Here is a 20,935-nt window from a genome sequence, read left to right on the forward strand (position 1 = left end):
CAAATCAAATAATGCCTAAAATAATAAAATCACAACATAAAAAGAGTAAATAAATAAATTAAACTAATGGGCCTCCCTGGTGGTGCAAGGGGTTGAGACACTGCCTATGAGGCGGTCCGCAGTCACTGCAGCATTTCGATCCCCAGCCGGGGAGCTACCCACATGGCACAGCAGACCTCTCCTGTCTCGCCCGCTGCTCCCCTCAGCAGTGTATTTCAGTCAGTCTACCTGTTCTGCTCCCCACTCTGTCCATGGTGAATCCGATCACCCCACCCCACCCCGCACCTCTAGCCTGTACCCCAGTTCTTGTATGCATAAATAAATAAATCTTAAAAAAGTAATAAAAAAAAATCTTTCTCCTGGAGAAACTCACCTAGGAAACTTGCCCCATTCAACTGAAAGGGGAATTCTGGTGAAACCGTCCCCAGAGTGAACCCGAGAACCCTGCACTCCAAACCTACTGACTCCAAAACAGCATTATATGGCACCCAATGCAGGGCTTTTCACTTCATCTGGCGCCCGATATATGGCTCCCAACACATGGTTTTTCACAGCATCGGTAAGATTTCTCCAGTTTCTGTCTCAATCTCTCCATACAAGCTCTCCTTTTCTGAGAGGAGCTGGTGTTGGGCTGCTGCCTGGCTGTCCTACATAGACTGAGGGTCTCAGGCCAAAGCCAGTCTTTGGTGGGCCCTAAAACGTGGGGGAACAGCCTTCCAGGTGCCCTAGGGCTGACCAGGTGAGCGTCTCATGCCTCTCTCTTTGCCTCACCGCTTTGCTAATCTAGCTCAGTTGAGCCGCCATTCCCTCTCCACCTCGGGAAAAGAGCTGGTTCCTGAGTTCTGTCTTCAAACCAGGCCTTGCTCTGGCCACAGAAACAAACAGTGGGCACAGGTCCGCCATGAAAGAGGGCACTAGGGTCACTGCCACTTTCTAGAAGACTCCCGTGAAAGGAGAAGTTGGTGTGCACCCCGGGTTAGCTCTAGGCGTGCCAACCACAAGACAAAGGATGCAGCAAGGAAGGAACTTGTGATAAGCACCCACATGTCCCACCCCAGGCTCTCCACCTCTTAGGATTGTAAAAAGGAGACCTGGACCTGCTTTTTATAACCTCTTATCTACTGCTCTTCCCAAACGCAACTAAAACCTTTCACTGCTTCCTTTTCAGCACAATCAACTGCAAGTCAACAAACTATAAGTAGCCAGTAACCCATCCTGCCTTTTTCTTGCTCAGGTAGAGCTCCTCCTTCAGAGCTTCTGAATCCTTGTCTTTTAAGTGCCTTCCTACATCACAGGCACTCTAGATAGTCTCCTTCCTTTGCTATGGAGACCAGATTTCCTCTCCTTGGTTAAACGTTCTTGTTATATCTCCCTTAACTTTAAGACTCATGAGGGGGCCTCCCCGGTGGCGCAGCGGTTGAGCGCCGGGTTGCGAAGCTGCCCGCGGCCTCTGCAGCGCCGGTTCGATCCCCGGCTGCTCCCCGGCCACCAGAGGAGGGTCCCACATGGCGCGCAGACCTCCCCTGCCGCCCGCTGCTCCCCTCAGCAGTGTGCTTCGGTCCTTCTGCCTGCTCTGCTCCGCTCCCCGCTCTGGCTCTGGTGAATTCTCTCACCCTCCCGCGCTTCTGACTGTGCCCAGTGCTTGTATAAATAAATAAATAAATCTTTTAAAAAAAAAAAAAAGACTCATGAGGGACTAAGACAACTGCAGTCAGCTATTTTAGATCCTAGTCTCAGAGCTAGACCTGTGGTCCTACATTGTAAATCATCTTATTAAATGCCAAAAGGTTTCCTAGCTTACTGGTATTACGATCAGGCATACGCAGGCCAAGTACAAACTATCTTTTTAAGAACATTTCTAAATAGAAAAGAGAGCCCGAGACAGCCTCCCTTCCACCCAGAGAAGAGAGATTGGCAGGGACAGATAGAAAGTCGAGGCCTGGGATGCTCAGGCCTGGGAAGTTCCTCCGCAATGTGGGGGCACCCACAAAAATAGGACTAATCCCCTGGGGAGTATGCCCCTGACTACTCCCCACCCCGTGGGGGTAGGGCCCTGGCTGCCCCCACTGTAATCTGTCTGGAACAGGTTCAAGCTCTTTCAGGCACTCATATGTGCTAGAATCTGCTCCCTCCATTCCCGCTGACTCTAGTCTGGGTTCTCTCTTAAAAGACCTTAATTCAGCCTGACATCTTTACATATTAACCCAAAATGCATAACTACCCTCAGCTATAACAGCATTCTCTACATCTTCGCTTTGGAGGAGACAAAAGATAAAAATGCTGCAAAATAAAGTGGGGAACACCACCCTGGCTGACACATGTGGGGCACCCCATTGTTCTCAGCTAGCAGCTGCCTAGACCTTTGCTCCAGTGCTGAGATCACTGGTACGTCCCCCATCACCCAGCTTTGGGGGACTAGGTTTCTCCTTTTCATCCTGAGATCTCTTTTGGCCTGTTCCATAGGGAGAAATTTCTATTGCTGCCATGCCCTCCACTTTTCAGATCTGTTTGGTCTGTTTAAAGAAAAAACAAAAACTGGGGTCTCCCTGGTGGCACAAGGGGTTAAGACGCAACCTATGAAGCAATCCGCAGCCACTGCAGGAGGAATTCAATCCCCAGCCAGGGAGATACCCACATGGTGCAGCAGACCTCTCCTGACTCTCCCACTGCTCCTTCAGCAGTGTATTTCAATCTGCCTGTTCTGTTCCCCGCTCTGTCTCTGGTGAAACCTCTCACCCCTCCCTCCACACCTCTGGCCTGCACAGCAGTTCTCTTGAATGCATAAATAAATCTTAGGGAAAAAACTGTCAAATTACTTTGGTCTTATTAACAGGATATGTAGGATACTTTATTGGTTAATCTATTCCCTCTCTTGTCCTCATGGTCTGTAAAAAGGTGTTCTTTTGTCTTAAGGAAAGTGGTTCCCTGCCTGGTTTGGACAAAAACAGAAACTTAAACAACCCCATTTTCTTTTCTGCTTAGCTTTAAAATTGCTGTCTTCGTGTCTAGGTCTTATGTAATAGTTAAATTGGATACTTTCCCTATATAAGGATTTTAATTTCTATCACATTGGAAACCTTGGTTTATCAAAATGTGTATCAAAAACAAAGCTATCAAACTAAAACCTAAGTTATTTCAAAATTAGATTGTTTAAGGTGTTCTAAGCCTCTCCTGAGATTTAAAAAGAATTTTTTTCTGACTTTAAAAAATAATGTGAATTCTGTTTACAGCTTCTGTAAAAGCCAAAAAGCCACTCTTAAAAATGCAAATTAAAGTGTTTCATTTAAAGGAGTTGCTAATTAACTAAGATAAGTCAATAACAGGCTTATCAGTGTCTTCACAGATATTGGTAAAATAACGATCTCTTAAAATTGGTACACATGGCCAAAATTTTAAGTACAAATCAAGATCTCCTCTTATTTTATCTCCATGGGTTTAATTCTAAACTGGAGCCTATATAAATTCTGACAAAAACATATTTTGAGATCGCAATCTAAGATTTTTGGTAAACTACTCGAAAATCTAATGATTCAAAACGTGCCTTAAAGTTATAATGTTGTGAGGCCTCCCTGGTGGCGCAAGGGGTTAAAACACAACCTATGAAGCTGTCCTCAGTCACTGCAGCAGGAGCATGATCCCCTGCCAGGGAGCTACCCTACCCACATGGTACAGCAGATGTGTCCTGACTAGGGGGCTGTTCCCCTCAGCAGTATATTTCAGTCAATCTGCAGTTTGGTTCCCCACTCTGTCTCTGGTGAATCTTCTCACCCCCCACACCTCTGGCCTGTACCCCAGTTTTTGTATGCATAAATAAATCTAAAAAAATTATATTGTTGTGCATTAATAATTTGTATAAATGTTGCTTACTAAACAAAGCTCATGGTATTCAGATAAAAAAGGTAATAAATCTGGTTTGCTTTTCAATGTCTATACTTAGACATTTCTTTACCAAATTCACTTCCAGGAACACAAATTGGCTTATCTCTTTAGAAAGAACTTTTGTTTTTCCTCAGAGAAAATGTCTTAACTTTCTTCCTCTGGGTCCTAGCCAAAATCCAGATGACATCTAAAGCAAGGTGGACAAACTTCTCGGTCCTACTGAATCACATAACATCTCTGATTTTTCTTGCTTTGACCATCCTGGTAATGCATGCTCCATTATTTGCCAGCCTAGAAAAACCTTGGTGTGTGCAATTGTTCCATTAACAGCCTGCAATTTGAAATTCCAGTCCTAAAAAAAAATAAACCTAAAACTACAACTGGTAACTCATTCTTTTTTTTTTTTTAATAGAGACACGTTTTTATTTATTTATTTATTTGTTTGTTTGTTTTGTTTATACATGCACTGGGTACAGTCAGAAGCACGGGAGGGTGAGAGAATTCACCAGAGCCAGAGTGGGGAGCAGAGCAGGCAGAAGGACCGAAGTACACTGCTGAGGGGAGCAGCGGGCGGCAGGAGAGGTCTGCGCGCCATGTGGGACCCCCTCCAGTGGCCAGGGAGCAGCCAGGGATCCAACCAGCGCCGCAGAGGCCGCGGGCAGCTTCGCAACCCAGCGCTCAACCGCTGCGCCACCGGGGAGGCCCTTAAATCTGTCCTTTTCGTTGTCTGCCAAAAAACTAATAATAACTTGCTAAATATCTAAAACTACTTTCCCTTGTAACAAACAGCTTTCAGGTATACTTTTTGCTCCTTATTGGAAGGAGACAAGTTTCCAGTCTTATTTTTTTTTTAAAGATTTATTTATTTATACAAGCACTGGGTGCAGTCAGAAGCCCAGGAGGGTGAGCAAATCCACCAGAGCCAGAGCAGGGAGCAGAACAGGCAGACTGATGAAGTACACTGCTGAGGGGAACAGCGGGAGCGGCAGAAGAGGTCTGTGCGCCATGTGGGACCCTCTCCGATGGCCAGGGATCAAACCAGCACTGCAGAGGCTGCGGGCAGTTGGCAGCCCAGCGCTCAACCACTGAGCCATCCGGGAGGTCCTCCCATCTACTTTTTGCTCCTTACTGTAAGGGACCTAAAGTTTTGATGTCATCTCAAAAAAAAAAAAAAAATTAAAAGATGTGTTTGTGTAAGTTGTCTAGTCGAAAGAGATGATAGTATAACAGCTATTACAATGTCTTACAACGTACAGGTTAAAAACTAGGATGTAGTTCCCTTTTATTATCGAAACAAAAAAAATCAAATATTTGGGAATAAATCTAACAAAAGAGGTAAAGGACCTATACAAAGAAAACTATAAAACACTGTTAAAAGAAATAGAAGAAGACACAAAGAAATGGAAAGACATCCCCTGCTCATGGATTGGAAGAATAAACATTATTAAAATGGCCATCCTACCAAAAGCAATATACAGATTCAATGCTATTCCAATCAAAATCTCAATGGCATTCTTCAAAGAAATAGAACAATTATTGATGAAATTCATATGGAATCACCAAAAACCCCGAATAGCCAAAGCTCTACTGAAAAAAAAAGAAGGAAATGGAGGCATCACACTCCCAGACTTCAAACTATACTACAAAGCAATAATCATCAAAACTGCATGGTATTGGAACAAGAACAGACATACAGACCAATGGAATCGAATAGAAAATCCAGAAATAAACCCACAGATTTATGGTCAACTAATCTTTGACAAAGGAGCAAAGGCTATGCATTGGAGCAAAGAAAGTTTGTTCAATAAATGGTGCTGGGAAAACTGGGTCACTACATGCAAAAGAATGAAGCTTGACCACTACCTCACACCATACACAAAAATCAACTCAAAATGGATTAAAGAACTAGACTTAAGGGCCTCCCCGGTGGCGCAGCGGTTGAGCGCTGGGTTGCGAAGCTGCCCGCAGCCTCTGCGACGCCGGTTCGTTCCCCGGCTGCTCCCCGGCCACGAGAGGAGGGTCCCACATGGCGCGCAGACCTCCCCTGACGCCCGCTGCTCCCCTCAGCAGTGTACTTCGGTCCTTCTGCCTGCTCTGCTCCCCGCTCTGGCTCTGGTGAATTCTCTCACCCTCCCACGCTTCTGACTGTACCCAGTGCTTGTATAAATAAATAAATAAATCTTTAGGAAAAAAAAAAAAGAACTAGACTTAAGACCTGAAACCATAAAATACATAGAAGGAAATATAGGCAAAACACTACGGGATTTGCACATCAAAGACATCTTTACAGACACATCACCCAAAGCAGTGATAGTGAAGACAAAGATAAACAGCTGGGACTACATCAAATTAAAGAGCTTCTGCACAGCAAAAGAGACAATAACAAAAACAAAGAGAAACCCCACCAACTGGGAGAACATTTTTGCACCCAACACTAATGATAAAGGACTGATCACAAAAATCTGCAAAGAGCTGATGAGACTCAGCAACAACAAAGAAAATAATCCAGTCAAAAAATGGGCAGAAGAGCTAAAAAGAAACTTCTCTGAAGAGGAAATGCAAATGGCCAACAGACATATGAAAAAATGTTCAACATCACTTGTAATCAGGGAAATGCAAATCAAAACTACCATGAGATACCATCTCACACCAGTGAGAATGGCACATATTAAAAAAACTAGCAACAACAAATGTTGGCGAGGGTGTGGAGAAAAAGGAACTCTTCTGCACTGTTGGTGGGAGTGCAAACTGGTCCAACCACTATGGAGAGCTGTGTGGAGATTTCTGGACCTACTAAACATAGAGCTTCCATATGATCCAGCAATTCCACTCCTAGGTATTTACCCAAAGGACACAGAAACATCAATTCCAAAGAGCACCTGCACCCCTATGTTTATAGCAGCACTATTTACAATAGCTAAGCTTTGGAAACAACCCAAATGCCCAAAAATAGATGACTGGATCAAGAAGATGTGGTACATATATACCATGGAATATTACTCAGCATTCAAAAAAGATAAACACATGCAATTTGCAGCAACATGGATGGCGCTGGAAGGGATCATGCTCAGCGAAATAAGCCAAAAAGAAAAAGAAAAATACCGGATGGTCTCACTCATAGCAGGAATCTAGAAAACTTAAATAAGGGACCAGGAAAATGAATATAAGAAAGTGAAAATCAAAATCAACAAAAAACTATGAACCAGAGACACTTTTGGGGGGGTGGGGGTGGGAGGGGAAGGATTGGGGTCAGAATGGGGCGTTTGCAATTGTATGGGGGAATATAAAAATAAAATTTATTATTTAAAAAAAAACAAAAAACTAGGATGTAGTAACTGTAAATGCAAGTAAGGTAAGGTATGTTTGGGAATAAAAAATGTATTGAAGGTGGGTATTCTGAAGGTCCTTAAGATAATTTAACGTAGGAAGGGTAAATGAAATGGTATTAAAAAGAAAGAAAGCAAAGCATTGAAGGTCTGAGAGAGAGAGATTTTGGTAAAAAATTTTGTGTGCTCAGGTGAATTACTATGAAAGGTTTTGTTAACCTGAATATCAGTAGTGCACCCATGTACCACCAAGCGTTAGTCCTTTTTATATATAAAAATTAAGGTATTCTAAAACTACTTTCACTAGTTTTGTAACAGGGTGGTCCCCAGGAAAGGGGGAGGTTCCAGGTAACCTGACCCACCCAAGGGAGGGTGGAGCTGAGCAGGAAGAGAAGAAGCTGCAGAGGAGACTGAGGAAGGAAGGAAGCAGGATGGAGCCAGAAGGAGACCTGGAGGAGGCACGTGGAGCCTAGAGACACGTGAAGAAACTGTGCTTGTCTTTTGGTCGTGGACTGGGTGACACAGATGTGGGTGAGACCCGTGGGGAGGTGACAATGGCAGCTTTTATCTTGATTTTGATTTCACTCTTTTTCTTCTGGGCTTGTCTGGTTGTTTTTGACCCTTTTTTGTGGGTCCCCACTGGAAGATGCTTTAGACTTGTGGAAGGCTTTGGGGCCTTGCTGGGCCAATCTCATTTGGATGGAGTTTTACCCATGAGGGGACGGGTAACTTTGTGTGCTTGATTTAGAAACTAGATTTTTTGCCTTTCCTGTATTGTTTCCTAATTGTATTAAAGTTCCTTCCCATTAAAGTCTTATGTTTTGTGTTAATGCGGCGGATGGCAGAACCCATTTAGAATAGGCAGGTTTGTGGGGTTTGGGCTGCCCCTATCCCTGCCCTATAGCAGTTTCTTATAACAAATTAAAGACTGTTCAGGTAATCTAAAAATATTGGTGCTCTTCTACCCTCAGGTCACCTGCAAAAATCCTTATGTCAGCATTGCTGAGCCTTGTCACAGCAATAGATCTACTCTTAAAAATCCTTGTCACTCTGAGTAATTGTTTTATAAAGATCTATAAGTTTGTTCTATGACTGTTCATTCTGAAATAGTAAAGTTTTTGTCTTAAGAGGGCTCTTAAGACACCTAATAAAATTGTTTTCATTGTGAGAAACAAACATGTCAATTTGGGTATACTGATAGCTCATAGGAAGTATTCTCATAGGATTGTTACACCTTTTCAACATAAATGTAAACTAATGAGGTTGTTCTAAAATACATAAGAGGGCTTCCCCTGGTGGCACAGGTGGTTGAGCACAGCGCTGTGAAGCTGTCTGGCTGGGGAGAATCCCACATGGCACAGCAGACCTCTCCAGACTTTCACCCACGGCTCCCCTCAGCAGTGTATTTCGTCAGTCTGCCTGTTCTGTTCTGTTCCCCACTCTGTCTCTGGTGAGTCCTCTCCCCTCCCATGCATCTGGCCTGTACCCCAGTTCTTGTATGCATAAATAAGTAAATCTTTAAAAAATAAAAAAATAAAAATAAAATACACAAGACTTCGTAAAACCTAATAAGCCAGTCAATTATAAAAGGGCTAAAAAGAAGTTACTCAAAAGGCAAAAAATCCCACATCATTTCAGACTGAATTTGCTGAGGCTATGAAAAGGTATACTAATCTAGCCCAGAAGAGGGCAAGCATTTTATTTTTTAGCGGTCTTCTTCATTTGCCAGCCTTGCTCTGACATCAGGTGCAGGCTCCAGAGACTAAACCAAGGGCGACTAGTGAAACCCGTTCACAAGTTCACAAACCTCGAGCCTAACACGAGAGGGCGAGGTGATTCTGGGGACTCATTTCATGAGTTTACACCAGATATACGCAGAAAGCTCCAAAAACTTAGCCATGGGACCCCAAACTCTGCCACACCAACTTTTAAAAGTGGCTTTTAAAATCATTAATAACAGGGGCCAAAGGAAAGGGTTAAAAAGGGAAAGTAAATTGTGGCGAGGGAGTAAAGGCAGGCTCCATTAATAGGCGCTGCCATTGCCAGTGCCCTGCAGACTCAGGCTTCCCCAGGCTCAGAGGAACAGAAGGCTGACCTGCCTGGAAGAAAGAATGGAGGAGCTTCAATGGCCTGGTTAGACTGGTGAAACATGTCTGGGCACTGGAGCAGGAAAGGCACACTGAAAGGTCCATGCAGGAGGCCAGAATGCAAAAGCCCACCAGGAAGACCACCCAGGGGCAGGAATGCAGAAGCCTGCCTGGAAAATTCAGACAATGAACCCCTCCCCGACCTTGAATCTTTTCCCACCTTGCAAATCCAGTCTCCCACCTGACCTCTCCTTACTCTATAAAAGCCTCCCTCCCCCTGGCGATGTGTAAGGCTTCACAGACCCCCCACCTTGAGTCCGGGAATTCCACTTGGGGCGCAATAAATTTCCCCTTCCTTTGAGAAAGTTTGGCCTGGCTCTTCTTTTCTTTACCCCACCGAACCTTTCACACACAACTCAGAAATCCACCTGGGCTGTGCCTGAGGTGCAAGAAAGAAGGCCACTGGAAAAGGGATTGTCCCCTTCTCTGAAGGGAGGAGCCACCAGACCCTCAGCTGCCAGCCCGTGCCTCCTGGATGAGGACTGACGCCTCCTGGGTGACAAATGAGGGGCCCAAGGACGTCACCAGCTCCCCAGCTGACCATCTCCATGGCTGAGCCTAGGGTAACCCTGGATGCCACAGGAAAGAATATTAATTTTCTGATTGATACGGGAGCCACTTACTCTGTACTCACCCAGCATTCCGGACCCACCTTCCCCTCCTCACAAAATACAATAGGAACAGCCTTAGCAAAATCAAAGGGCACTGGATCTGCTTACTGCCGCCCAAGGAAAAGCATGTGTCTATTTACAGGACAAAGCAAAGGATTCAGTAACTTAATTTCTGGTCCTCTTCAACCTACAGATAGGACTAGTACTTTTTATATCTAAGAGTTTTGCTTCTAAGAGACGACAGTCTCCTGCAGATTCCCCCTTACATGACTGGTGCTCCTGAACACTTGCAATTGCTTCATCCTGGAACCCGAAAAGGGCCGACACAGTCTTTCTAATAACTGCACTGCCTCAGAATTGGAGGATATAAAACCTTGGAGTCATCATACTCGGTAAAATCGAAACATTAAAAGGTAGACTGCGGTCCCTCACTCTAGCTTAACTTTAAAGCTCACCCAACTTTCCTGAGATTCTGACTAGCCTCACAGTGATCATGCTCATGACACTGTCCCTAACAAAGCAAAAAAAAAAAAAAAAAAAAAAAACTAGTAGGTTTCACTGGGCTTGCAGCTCTGCACACACACAAGCCAGCCCTCCCGCTGAGTCCGTGGCTATATCCCTCACTCCAGCACTTCAGGGCTCCCCTGGTGGGTATTGTCCTTAACAAGGGACACATGGGATTTTAAACAGCTCCTCTGTTAGAAATAAATATCCTATCAACATTCTTTTAAGTCTAACACCACTCTAAAATGGGTTGTTTACCTAGTAAAATTTATTCCCATGTCACAACCCAAAACTAACTATTAGACTGCTGCTTATCTTGTTAGTAAGCCTCATAAGCTTCATACTCAATGGCTGGCCCCAAATGACTGTCCATGTTACCGAGGGCCCTTAGCCGCTGCTATACTTCTCACTCTCCTCTTTAAACCTTAACACACACAATCTCCTAATTAAATTTGTTTCTTCTAACCTAGGGGGAGCTCTCCAAGTTTAAACTCCTCCTCCACACAAAAAATAGCTGATCCATAGGAGAGAAACAGCCTGTCCGGACGCCCCACCCCTTGCCTCCTTCTGAAACCAGCAACAATGGGCAGCTCAGGGACTAGTGTCAGGGAAACCATATCCCAGGCCCATGTAGGTAGGGCCAGCTCTGTGTCCCACTCCAGCAGGAAGCAGCTACAGAAAATGAACCTCCTCCCTTCAATTCCCCAAAAGATTTTGGGCCAGATATGGCGGTGGGGGTGGGGGGATGATGGAGGACAGGAATAGAAAAAAACTGAAAAGGAGGCACCACAAGACCAGAAGAGATTATCAGAAGACATTAGCATAGCCATGAACACAGCTATGGAAACCAAGATCCTTAGGTCCCAAAGCCTAGATTACAAAGCATAAATCCCAAGCAGGGATCAGACTGCTGTAGGGAGTGTCTAGAGCACAGACACAAGAGTAAAGATTGGAGATTGAGCCAACAGACCCCAAAGGTGAAGATATGGAGATTGAGCCCTTGTGGAATCTCCTGTCCCTTTCAGATTCTGCACAGTTACCCAAAATCAGCAACTAACCTGAAGGCTCACAAGGAGTGACCCCTCCCAAACAGAAGACTATATCAGTACAGTCTCTGCACAGATGAGGAGCAGCACTTCCTCTGCCCACCTGTGCCTATGCTGGTGCCTCTTCATCCACTCTCACCCAGGCTTCCTGCCTGCTCAAGACCTGTAACATGCCAGGTCTGCTCCTCACTGACCTCCCTCAGCGGAGGCTGCTCTCCTCCAAGCCGACTGCCTGCAACTATGCGCCTCTCAGCAAACCTGTCCCTTTCAGGGCAACTCTTCCTGCCTGTTTGTGTCTATGCAACTTTCCTTTATTCCTCCATCCCTTTCCCTAATAAACCTGCTCTTTAAATATAACTAATGTCTCTGCCTCATGGAGAAACTCACCTGGGAAACTCACCGCTTGCTGCAGAAAGGGGAGCTCTGGTGAAACCTTTCCCAGAGTGAACCTGATGAGGTTTTTGGAGTTAGTGCGGGGTCCTTGGGCAAGGTGTCACCAGAGCTCCCCTTTCAGCAGCATGCGGCAAGTTTCTCCACGAAACAGAGACAGCAGTTATATTTAAAGAGCAGGTTTATTAGGGAAAGGGACAGGTTTGTTGAGAGAGGCCTGCATGGTTGCAGATGGGCAACCATAAGGAGCGCTGCCTCCGCTGAGGGAGGTCAGTGAGGAAAAGCCCCGGCATTGGACAGGACACCGGCAGACAGGAAGCCTGGGTGAGAGTGGGTGAAGAGGCACCTGCATAGGCACAGGTGGGCGGAGGGAGTGCTGCCTCGAGCCTGTGCAGAGACTGTACCTATGTGGTCCTTTTCTGTTTGGGAGGGGTCACTCCTTGTGAGCCTTCATGTTTGTTGCTGATTTTGGATAACCATGCAGAATCCAAAAGGGACCTGAGATACCAGGATGGGGAGTGGAGGGGTTTCCAGAATGGGCCCAATCTCTATATCTCTACCCTCAGGTCTGTGCTCCACTCCTTATAGCATCTGATCCTGCTTGGGTCTCATGCCTTGTGATAAGGCCCTGGTACCCAAGGGTCACAACCTCTACAGCTGGGTTAATGGTCATGTTATTTCCCTCTACCCCCACCTCCTTGTGAGTCAGGTTCTAGTCTTGGGGCACCTCCTTTCCAGTCTTTCTATTCTTGTCCTCTATCAAACCCAAGGGCCCCCACACTCCAAACCCACTGACTCCCAAAAACCCCATCACTACGAAGCCATCCGCAGCCTCTACAGCACGACTTCAATCCCTGGCCAGGGAGCTACCCACAGGGTTCACCAGACCTCTCCTGTCTTGCCTGCTGCTCCCCTCAGCAGTGTAGTTCAGTCATTCTGCCTGTACTGCTCCCCAGCACTCTCACCCCCTGCACGACTGACCTGTATCCCAGTTCTTGTATGCACAATAAACAAATCTTAAAAAAAAAAAAAGAAAAACGAATACACATGGCCAAAGTTTTAAAATGAGAATCAAAAAATTTCATTGTCTATTACTGTCTTTGGCCACCGGAGGGTTGATTATAAAGGGCGCCTCTATAAATTCTAATAAAAAAATCCCCAATTTTGAGATCGCGATCTAACATTTTGGTAATCAAAAACTAGTTCAAAACTTAATGGTTGAATATGAAGCATGCAAGCTTTAAGGTTATAATATTGGGTATCAATACTTTATGTTTAAATGTCTTTATTTTAAAAAGGAAGTGCACAGTATTCAGAAAAAGAGTAATGGACTGAGTCTACATCAAAGAAGGCAAGTTTGCATTTTGGTGATTATACCCGATGTTCTCTTGATAAAATTCATTTCCAGGAAAAGCCCCAATTGACTTCTCTCTTTCCCCTTGTCCTAGCAAAAATTTCAAGATGACGTCTATAGCCTCACCTGCAAGTTACTTAGCAGTACTGAGTTCCTCACAGGTATGTAGGAAATGTATATGATGTTAAGTCTCTGATTTTTCTTGCTGTTCATCAATCTAACTAGTGCTTGCCTAAGAATGAAATTTGGATTATGGGATTGTTACAATTTGCAACTATGGAATTAATTTAAAATTCCACTCATAAAAAAACCCTAAAAACTACAATTGGTATCTTTCTTAAATTTGTTCTCTTATTATTTTGTAAATAGTGGCCAAATTTTGGGCCTCCCTAGTGGCACAGCGGTTAAGTGCTGAGCTGCGAAGCTGCCCGCAGCCTCTGCAGTGCCAGTTCGACCCCGCCGCCAGGGGAGGGTCTCATATGGCAGGCAGACCTCTCCTGTGGCGCTCACAGCTCCCTCAGCAGTGTATTTCGTTAAGTCTGCCTTTCTGCTCCTCACTCTGCCTCTGGTGAATTCTCACCCTCCCGCGCTTCTACTGTACCCAGTGCTTGTATGAATAAATAAATAAAAATTTAAAAAAAAATAGTGGCCAAATTTCATATAAAACTAAGGTTTTACTAAGTTTAACAATGAGAATTTGTTAAATAATTAAAATCACTTTCTCTAAAATCATTGAGCTTGCAGGTTTACTTTTTGCCTCTTATAAGAAATCTAAAATTTATTTAATTTTTTAAAATTTTTTTATTATAGTCAAAAGCGCGGGAGGGTCAGAGAATTCAACAGAGTCAGAGCAGGGAACAGAACAGGCAGACTGACTAAATATACAGGTGAGGGGAGCAGCGGGGGTGGCAGGAGGTGCCTGCGTGCCATGTGGGACCCTCACAAGTGGCCAGGGATCAAACCAGTGCTGCACAGGCTGCAGGCAGCTTCACAGCCCAGTGCTCAACCGCTGCGTCACCAGGGGAGGCCCAAAACTAAAATTTAATGTCATCTCACCTAAAAAAATTAAACCAATTAAAACGTGTGTTTATGTATGAGTTATGCAGTACAAAGGAGTGATAGCATAACAGTCTTTACAATGTCTTACAATCTAAAAATTAAAAACAAGATGTCCTAACTGTAAGTGCAAATAAAGTAAGTTGTGTTAAGGAATGTATTTAAATGGATATGTTGAGGGTATTGGGAAACATTGATTGTCAAAATAAAATGGCTGTCTTTAAAAAGAAATGGTATAAAAATAGGAAGGCAAAAGAAAGTGTTGAAGGTCTGAGAGGTATCTGAAAAAAAAGTTAGGTGCTCAAATTGTTAGGGGGAAATGATGTCCTAAAGGGTGAGACCCCTGGGGAGGTGACAATGGCAGCTTTTATCTTGATGTTGATTTTGCTCTTTTCCTTCCGGGCTTGTCAGGTTGTTTGTGATCCTTTTCTGTGGGTCCCCTCTGGAAGATGCTTTAGACTTGTGGCAGGCTTTGGGGCCTTGCTCTGGGCCAATCCCATTTGGATGGACTTTTACCCACGAGGGGATGGGTAACTTTGGGTGCTGACTTGCTATGGAAATATTTAAATTTGGTATCAGTAGTGTACTTATGTAAAACCAAACTTTAATTTTCATCTTTAATAAGGACTCAAGTATTCTTAAACTGTTCTCACTGTTTTTGATACAAACTAAGGACTGTTTATGTAATCTAAAAATCTTTGTGCTTTTTTACCCTCAGGCTATGAGAAAAAAATCTTTTCCTATCAGCATTGCTAACCCTTGTCAAAGAAATAGCTCTATTCTTAAAATTCCTTATCACTGAGTAATTAACTATTTTATAAAAATCTGTAAGTCTGTGAATCCTATGACAACTTCTTTGATACCAAAAATTCTAAAACATTAAATTCTATGTCCTGAAAGTGTTAGGGGGAAAGGATGATCTGAGCTAATCCCATACAGGCTTTGTGGACCCCCACCCCTACTCCAGACTAAAGTCATCCTGGCTGCTCCCAGAAGGAGGGTCCCACATGGCCCGCAGACCTCTCCTGCCACCCGCTGCTCCCCTCAGCAGTGTACTTCGGTCCTTCTGCCTGCTCTGCTCCCCGCTCTGGCTCTGGAGAATTCTCTCACCCTCCTGCTCTTCTGACTGTACCCAGTGCTTGTATAAATAAACAAATCTTTAAAAAAAAAAAAAGACACTGGGAAAGACAAATCCCGTCACCACCAAAGGGAAGGTGGCTGGGACCTGAGGGTGGAGTTAGGCAGCCAGGTTGGGTATAAAAACCAAACACTTGGGCCTTGGGGTCTCTCGCTCTGTAGCTCGCCTCCTGGCTTCACCGGCCCTGCTGCGAGGACCAGACTGGCCAGGCCTGTCCCATCACTGACCTGGGAGAGGGGGCACTGCTATCTGTCCCCGCAGGCATAGGCTGTGCGCCCTGACCAGGAGTTGGGTCCAACAGACAGCTCCAGAGACAGCTCAGTGCCAGCTCCTGCATCTCCCCACAGCTCCAGGTCGCTGGGGACCTGGGCAGCCCCGACTCGCCTGTGCTTTCCGCACCGCTTTTTCTCCCAAGCTCACCAACTGCCCTTTGGCTATTTGCAGGTGTAACGAATATATGAAGCTTACAAGTAAAATTGGAAATATGAAGGTGGCTGTGAGTACTGTGGGTGAAAGTAGCTGAGGCCACATGCTGAGTGGTAAAGACTGATAAAGCAGAGGGTGCCTGAGCCTAAGACTGATTAAGAAATCAGAAAGGACGGCCTCCCCGGGTGGCGCAGGCTGTTGAGCACCTCTCTGTGAAGCTGCCCGCAGCCTCTGCCACGCGGGTTCGATGCCGTGGGCAGGCTGGCGAGGGTCCCACATGGAGCAGCGGACCTCTCCTCACCTGCTGCTCCCCTCAGCAGTGCATTTCGTCAGTCTGCTTGTTCTGTTCCCCGCTCTGGCTCTGGTGAATCCTCTCATCCTCCCGCGAATCTGGTCTGTACCCCAGTTCTTGTATAAAAACAAATGGATAAATTTTTTTGTTGGGGCCCGGGCTTCTGGGAATGTCACCGGCCCTGAAGCAAATTGCTGGAGCCACTTAATCCATGCGAAGGGAGGCGCCCAGCGAAAAACCCGGCCAAAAAAGGAAAAGACCCAGTGGAGAATGACACGTCGCTCGCCCCCCATAAACACCCCAGTGCCTGGTCCTGCGCACGGTCTCCTTGGGTCCTCAAGTGACTTAGTGGGTCTCCGCCCGGGAGCGCTGCCTATTAAACTTTACTTTTCTTTCCCTCCTCTTGTAACAGGGTGGTCCCCAGGAAAGGGGGAGGTTCCAGGTTCCCTGCCCCACCCAAGGGAGGGTGGAGCTGAGCAGGAAGAGGAGAAGCTGCAGAAGAGACTGAGGAAGGAAGCAGGATGGAGCCAGGAGACCTGGAGGAGGTGGATGGAGCCTAGAGACATGTGAAGAAACTGCGCTTGTCTTTTGGTCGTGGACTGGGTGACACAGATGTGGGTGAGACCCGTGGGGAGGTGACCATGGCAGCTTTTATCTTGATGTTGATTTTGCTCTTTTCCTTCCGGGCTTGTCCGGTTGTTTGTGACCCTTTTCTGTGGGTCCCCACTGGAAGATGCTTTAGACTTGTGGCAGGCTTTGGGGCCTTGCTCTGGGCCGATCCCATATGGATGGACTTTTACCCACGAGGGGACGGGTAACTTTGGGTGCTTGATTTAGAAACTAGACTCTTTGCCTTACCTGTATTGTTTCCTAGTTTTATTAAAGTTCCTTCCCATTAAAGTCTCCTATGTTTTGTGTTGATGCGGCGGATGGCAGAACCCATTAAAAATAGACAGGTTTGCGGGGATTGGGCTGCCCCTCTCCCTGTCCTATAACACTCTCTGCTCGTCTCTTCCTTCGCCAACTTTACAACCTTTCACCTTTTTTTTTTTTTAAAGAAGGTATAAAAGAAGCCGCTACCTGAAGCCAACCCAGCACAGCCCTAACAACCTGCGCGGAGCAGAGGACGCGCCGAGGCTGCTCTTGCGGAGCCCGGGTCGCTGCCCGCTTTGGACTCAGCCTCGCTCTGCAGCCGAACCTCTCCTCGCCCTGCTCGTCACTCCCGCTCCCCAGTCCGGCAGCCGCGAACCGACCCGCGCTCCCCGGCTCTGCTCCCCGCGACCGGGTGACCTGCTCCCCGACAGCGCACGAGCGGCCAAGCAGCTCCGCCCCGGCGCGACCATCCGCCCTGCGGCCTCCAGCCTCGAGACTCCCCCGGCCGGGCCCTCCACGTAGGGAAAGTCCCGGCTAAGACACGTGGGGCCCCTGTCTCGGGTCAGAGGAACCAGGGAGCTTGGGGCTGGCGGCCCGCAGGATCTCAAGCTTGTCCGTGGCCACTACAGGGTGGATGGAGTCCTCTCCGAGCGCCAGCTCCCGCCTGACGCTCATCGATCGCGCCGCGACAGCAGGTCTCGGGCCCCTACCTGCCTCTCCGGGCGCCCAGTTGGCGACTCCGCGGGGCGACCCCGCACTCTCCGGCGCTGCGCCTCGACACTCGCTTCCGCTTCTCCTTCCCGCAGGGCGGAGGAGCCAGAGTCAAGGGGCGGGGGCCTCCGCTGCTCCCTCTGCTCCTCTGTTATCGCAACTTGCCGGCGTCGCCAGTTTATCTTGCGTGTCCGGGTTGGAGCAGGGACCAGCGGCTTTTCTCCCTATTAATTGCTTATATGGGAGCGCGCACTCCTAGCGTTCCTTTGCCGCCATGACGATCCGCTGACTGTCCCAGATCCAAACGCTGCGTCACGTCCGCCTCTCGGGAGGGGCCACGAAAGGAGGAACAGGAATCCTGTGGCTCAATGGAGCATCTGCTCCACCCACCTGGGCTGATCTAAAAAAGTTAACGAGTGAAGTAGAAAAACTTTAAAGGTCACAGGGACGCCTGAAACCCCAGAAAATTAGTTCTGAATGTTAGTTCACATTGTAACAGGGTGGTCCCCTGAAAAGGGAAGGTTCCAGGTTCCCTGCCCCACCCAAGGGAGGCTGGAGCTGAGCAGGGAGAGAAGCTGCAGCGGACACTGAGGAAGGGAGGAAGCAGGATGGAGCCAGAAGGAGACCTGGAGGAGGCGCATGGAGCAGAGAGACGCGTGAAGAAACTGCTCTTGCCTTTTGGTCCTAGACTGGGTGACACAGATGTGGGCGAGAGGCCCGTGGGGAGGAGGCAATGGCAGTTTTTGTCTTGCTTTTGATTTTGCTCTTTTCCTCCCAGACTTGTCTGGTTGTTTCTGATCCTTTTGTGAGGGTCCCCACTGAAGGTGGATCCCTGCCCAGGGAGCTGACCCCCAAGGCACAGCAGGGCTTACCTGTCTCACCTGTTGCTCCCCACAGCAGTGTATATTAATAGATGCACCTGTTCAGCTCCCCACTCTGTCTCTGGTGAATCTTGTCACCCCCTCACACCTCTGGCCTACACCCCAGTTCTTGTATACATAAATAAATAAGAATAAATTTTTAAAAAAGAAAAGGAAATAATGATTTCACTTTGTCATTATCCCGTATGCAGTCATCCAAATCACACCAATTCCTTTATATGAGTACTACGTTAACATTATATAACAAATTATTACCAGAAAATACACAACCTAGAAACTTATAGCCTTAAACTTCAAATCATCAACTTTTCTTAGATATTTGAAGACATAAAAACACAAATCAGGGCCTCCCCTGGTGGCGCAGGCAGTTAAGCACCACGCTGTGAATCTGTCCGCAGCCTCTGCAGCGCTGGTTCAATCCCGGCCTGCCAGCAAGGATCCCACATGGCACAGCAGACCTCTCCTGTCGCGCCAGGTGCTCCCCTCAGCAGTGCATTTCGTCAGTCTACCTGTTCTGTTCCCTGCTCTGTGTCTGGTGAATCCTCTTACCCTCCCGTGCATCTGGCCTGTGCATCTGGTTCTTGTATACATAAATAAATCTTAAAAAAAACCCATACAAATCATTTTCATATAACAGCATGCAAATTACATAAATTTGTAAGTGGTGGGACAGTTAAACTATTTCCTAGATTTTACCTGAAATGACCATTAGAAGTGCTCAGATTGTATCCACCTAGTTTTGGGGCAATTTGCCTCCTTGAGCCTATACAGGGGACAATACTGAAATCCATGAATGATCCCCACTGACACGGCGGTAAAATTGGGGATCTGGCTCTTTAGGCCACAAATGGCCCCATGACACTGAGTGATCTCCTCTTTAATCCAGTGTTCTCCCTGTAGCGTGGGGTTCAATCTCCACGAAGTGGGGGGTTCCTCCTTTATTTGCATGGTTTATTTCTAGTTTGATGCCTTTATGATGAGAGATGATAATTGGAATGATTTTTTTTTCTATTTTTTTAAATTTAATTTTATTTTTTTAAAGATTTATTTATTATGCATACAAGAACTGGGGTACAGGCCAGAGGTGTTGGGGGGGTGAGAACTCACCAGAGACAAAGTTGGTAACAGAACAGGCAGACTGACTGAAATACGTTGCTGAAGGGAACAGTGGGTGAGACAGGAGAGGTCTGCTGCGCCATATGGGTTGCTCCCTGACCAGGGATCAAACTCCTGCTGCTATGTCTGCAGATAGCTTCATAGGTTGCGTTTTACCCCATAGCACCACCAGGGAGGCCAGATAGTTGCAATGATTTTTTTTTTTAAGATTTATTTATTTATTTATTTATACAAGAACTGGAGTACAGGCCAAATGTGCAGGAGCGTGAGAGGATTCACCAGAGACAGAGCAGGGAGCAAACAGGCAGACTGACAAAATACACTGCTGAGGGGAGCAGCGGGTGCGACAGGAGAGGTCTGCCGCACCAGGTGGGACCCTTGATGGCTGGCTAGGATTGAACCGTCGCTACAGAGGCTGCAAAGAGTGCGGCGAAGAGCGTGGCAAAAAGCTTCATAGTGAGGTGCTCAACCACCTGCGCCACCAGGGGAGGCCCAGTTGCAATGATTTTGAGGGTAATGTATCTGTTGATGTTTATCTTGTGGTCCAACATGTAATCAATTCTGGAGAATGATTAGGCACACTTGAGAAAAATGTGCACTCAGAGTTTTTTGGGTATAGTGTCCTATAGATGTCTGTTAAACCCAAGATGTCTAGGTTTTTATTTAGGGTGCTAATGTCCTTGTTCATTTTTGTCTCATTGATGTGTCCATCGGTGAGAGTGAGGTATTGATGTCTTCTACTATATATCTGTTTTCTCTAATGTTTTTTTCAGAGCTGATAATAATTGTCTTATATATGTTGGTGCTCCTTCATTTGGTGAGAACACTCTCACCTCTACGTTTATTGCAGCACTATTTACAATAGGTAAGATTTGGAAACAACCCAAATACCCAAATATAGATGACTGGATGAAGAAGATGTGGTATATACACACAAAGAACACTAGTCAGCAATCCAAAAAGATAAACTCATGCCATTCGCAGCAACATGGATGAAACTAGAAGGGATTATGCTCAGTGAAATAAATCCGAAGGAGAAAGAAAATTAGCAGGTGGCTTCAATTATAGTAGGAATATAGGAGAGCCAAAAAGGGATCTGGAAAAAAATAATAACAATAATAAATAAATAATAATAATAAATAATAAATAATAATAAACGATAATAACAATAATAAATAAACAGCC

At 46.1% G+C, this 20,935-nt stretch overlaps 1 protein-coding gene across 4 annotated transcripts in view; it reads right to left on the bottom strand.

The window, feature by feature from the left end:
* LOC119252164 (saoe class I histocompatibility antigen, A alpha chain-like) overlaps positions 1–18,071 on the bottom strand; it is a 50,896-nt gene extending 32,825 nt beyond the window's left edge. For 2 of the 4 annotated variants that reach the window (XM_054698610.1, XM_054698614.1), the window contains exon 1: positions 17,753–18,070. The gene's annotated coding sequence lies outside the window, so the exon portion shown is untranslated. Of the gene's footprint in view, positions 1–17,752 lie in introns of all 4 variants that reach the window. The other 2 variants (XM_054698612.1, XM_054698613.1) reach the window with 2 other exon arrangements.
* Between the last annotated feature and the right edge of the window lie 2,864 nt (positions 18,072–20,935).

This window comes from Talpa occidentalis, unplaced genomic scaffold (genome assembly GCF_014898055.3).
Source record: "Talpa occidentalis isolate TD23 unplaced genomic scaffold, MPIMG_talOcc4v2.1 talOcc4.2, whole genome shotgun sequence".
Lineage (NCBI taxonomy): Eukaryota > Metazoa > Chordata > Mammalia > Eulipotyphla > Talpidae > Talpa > Talpa occidentalis.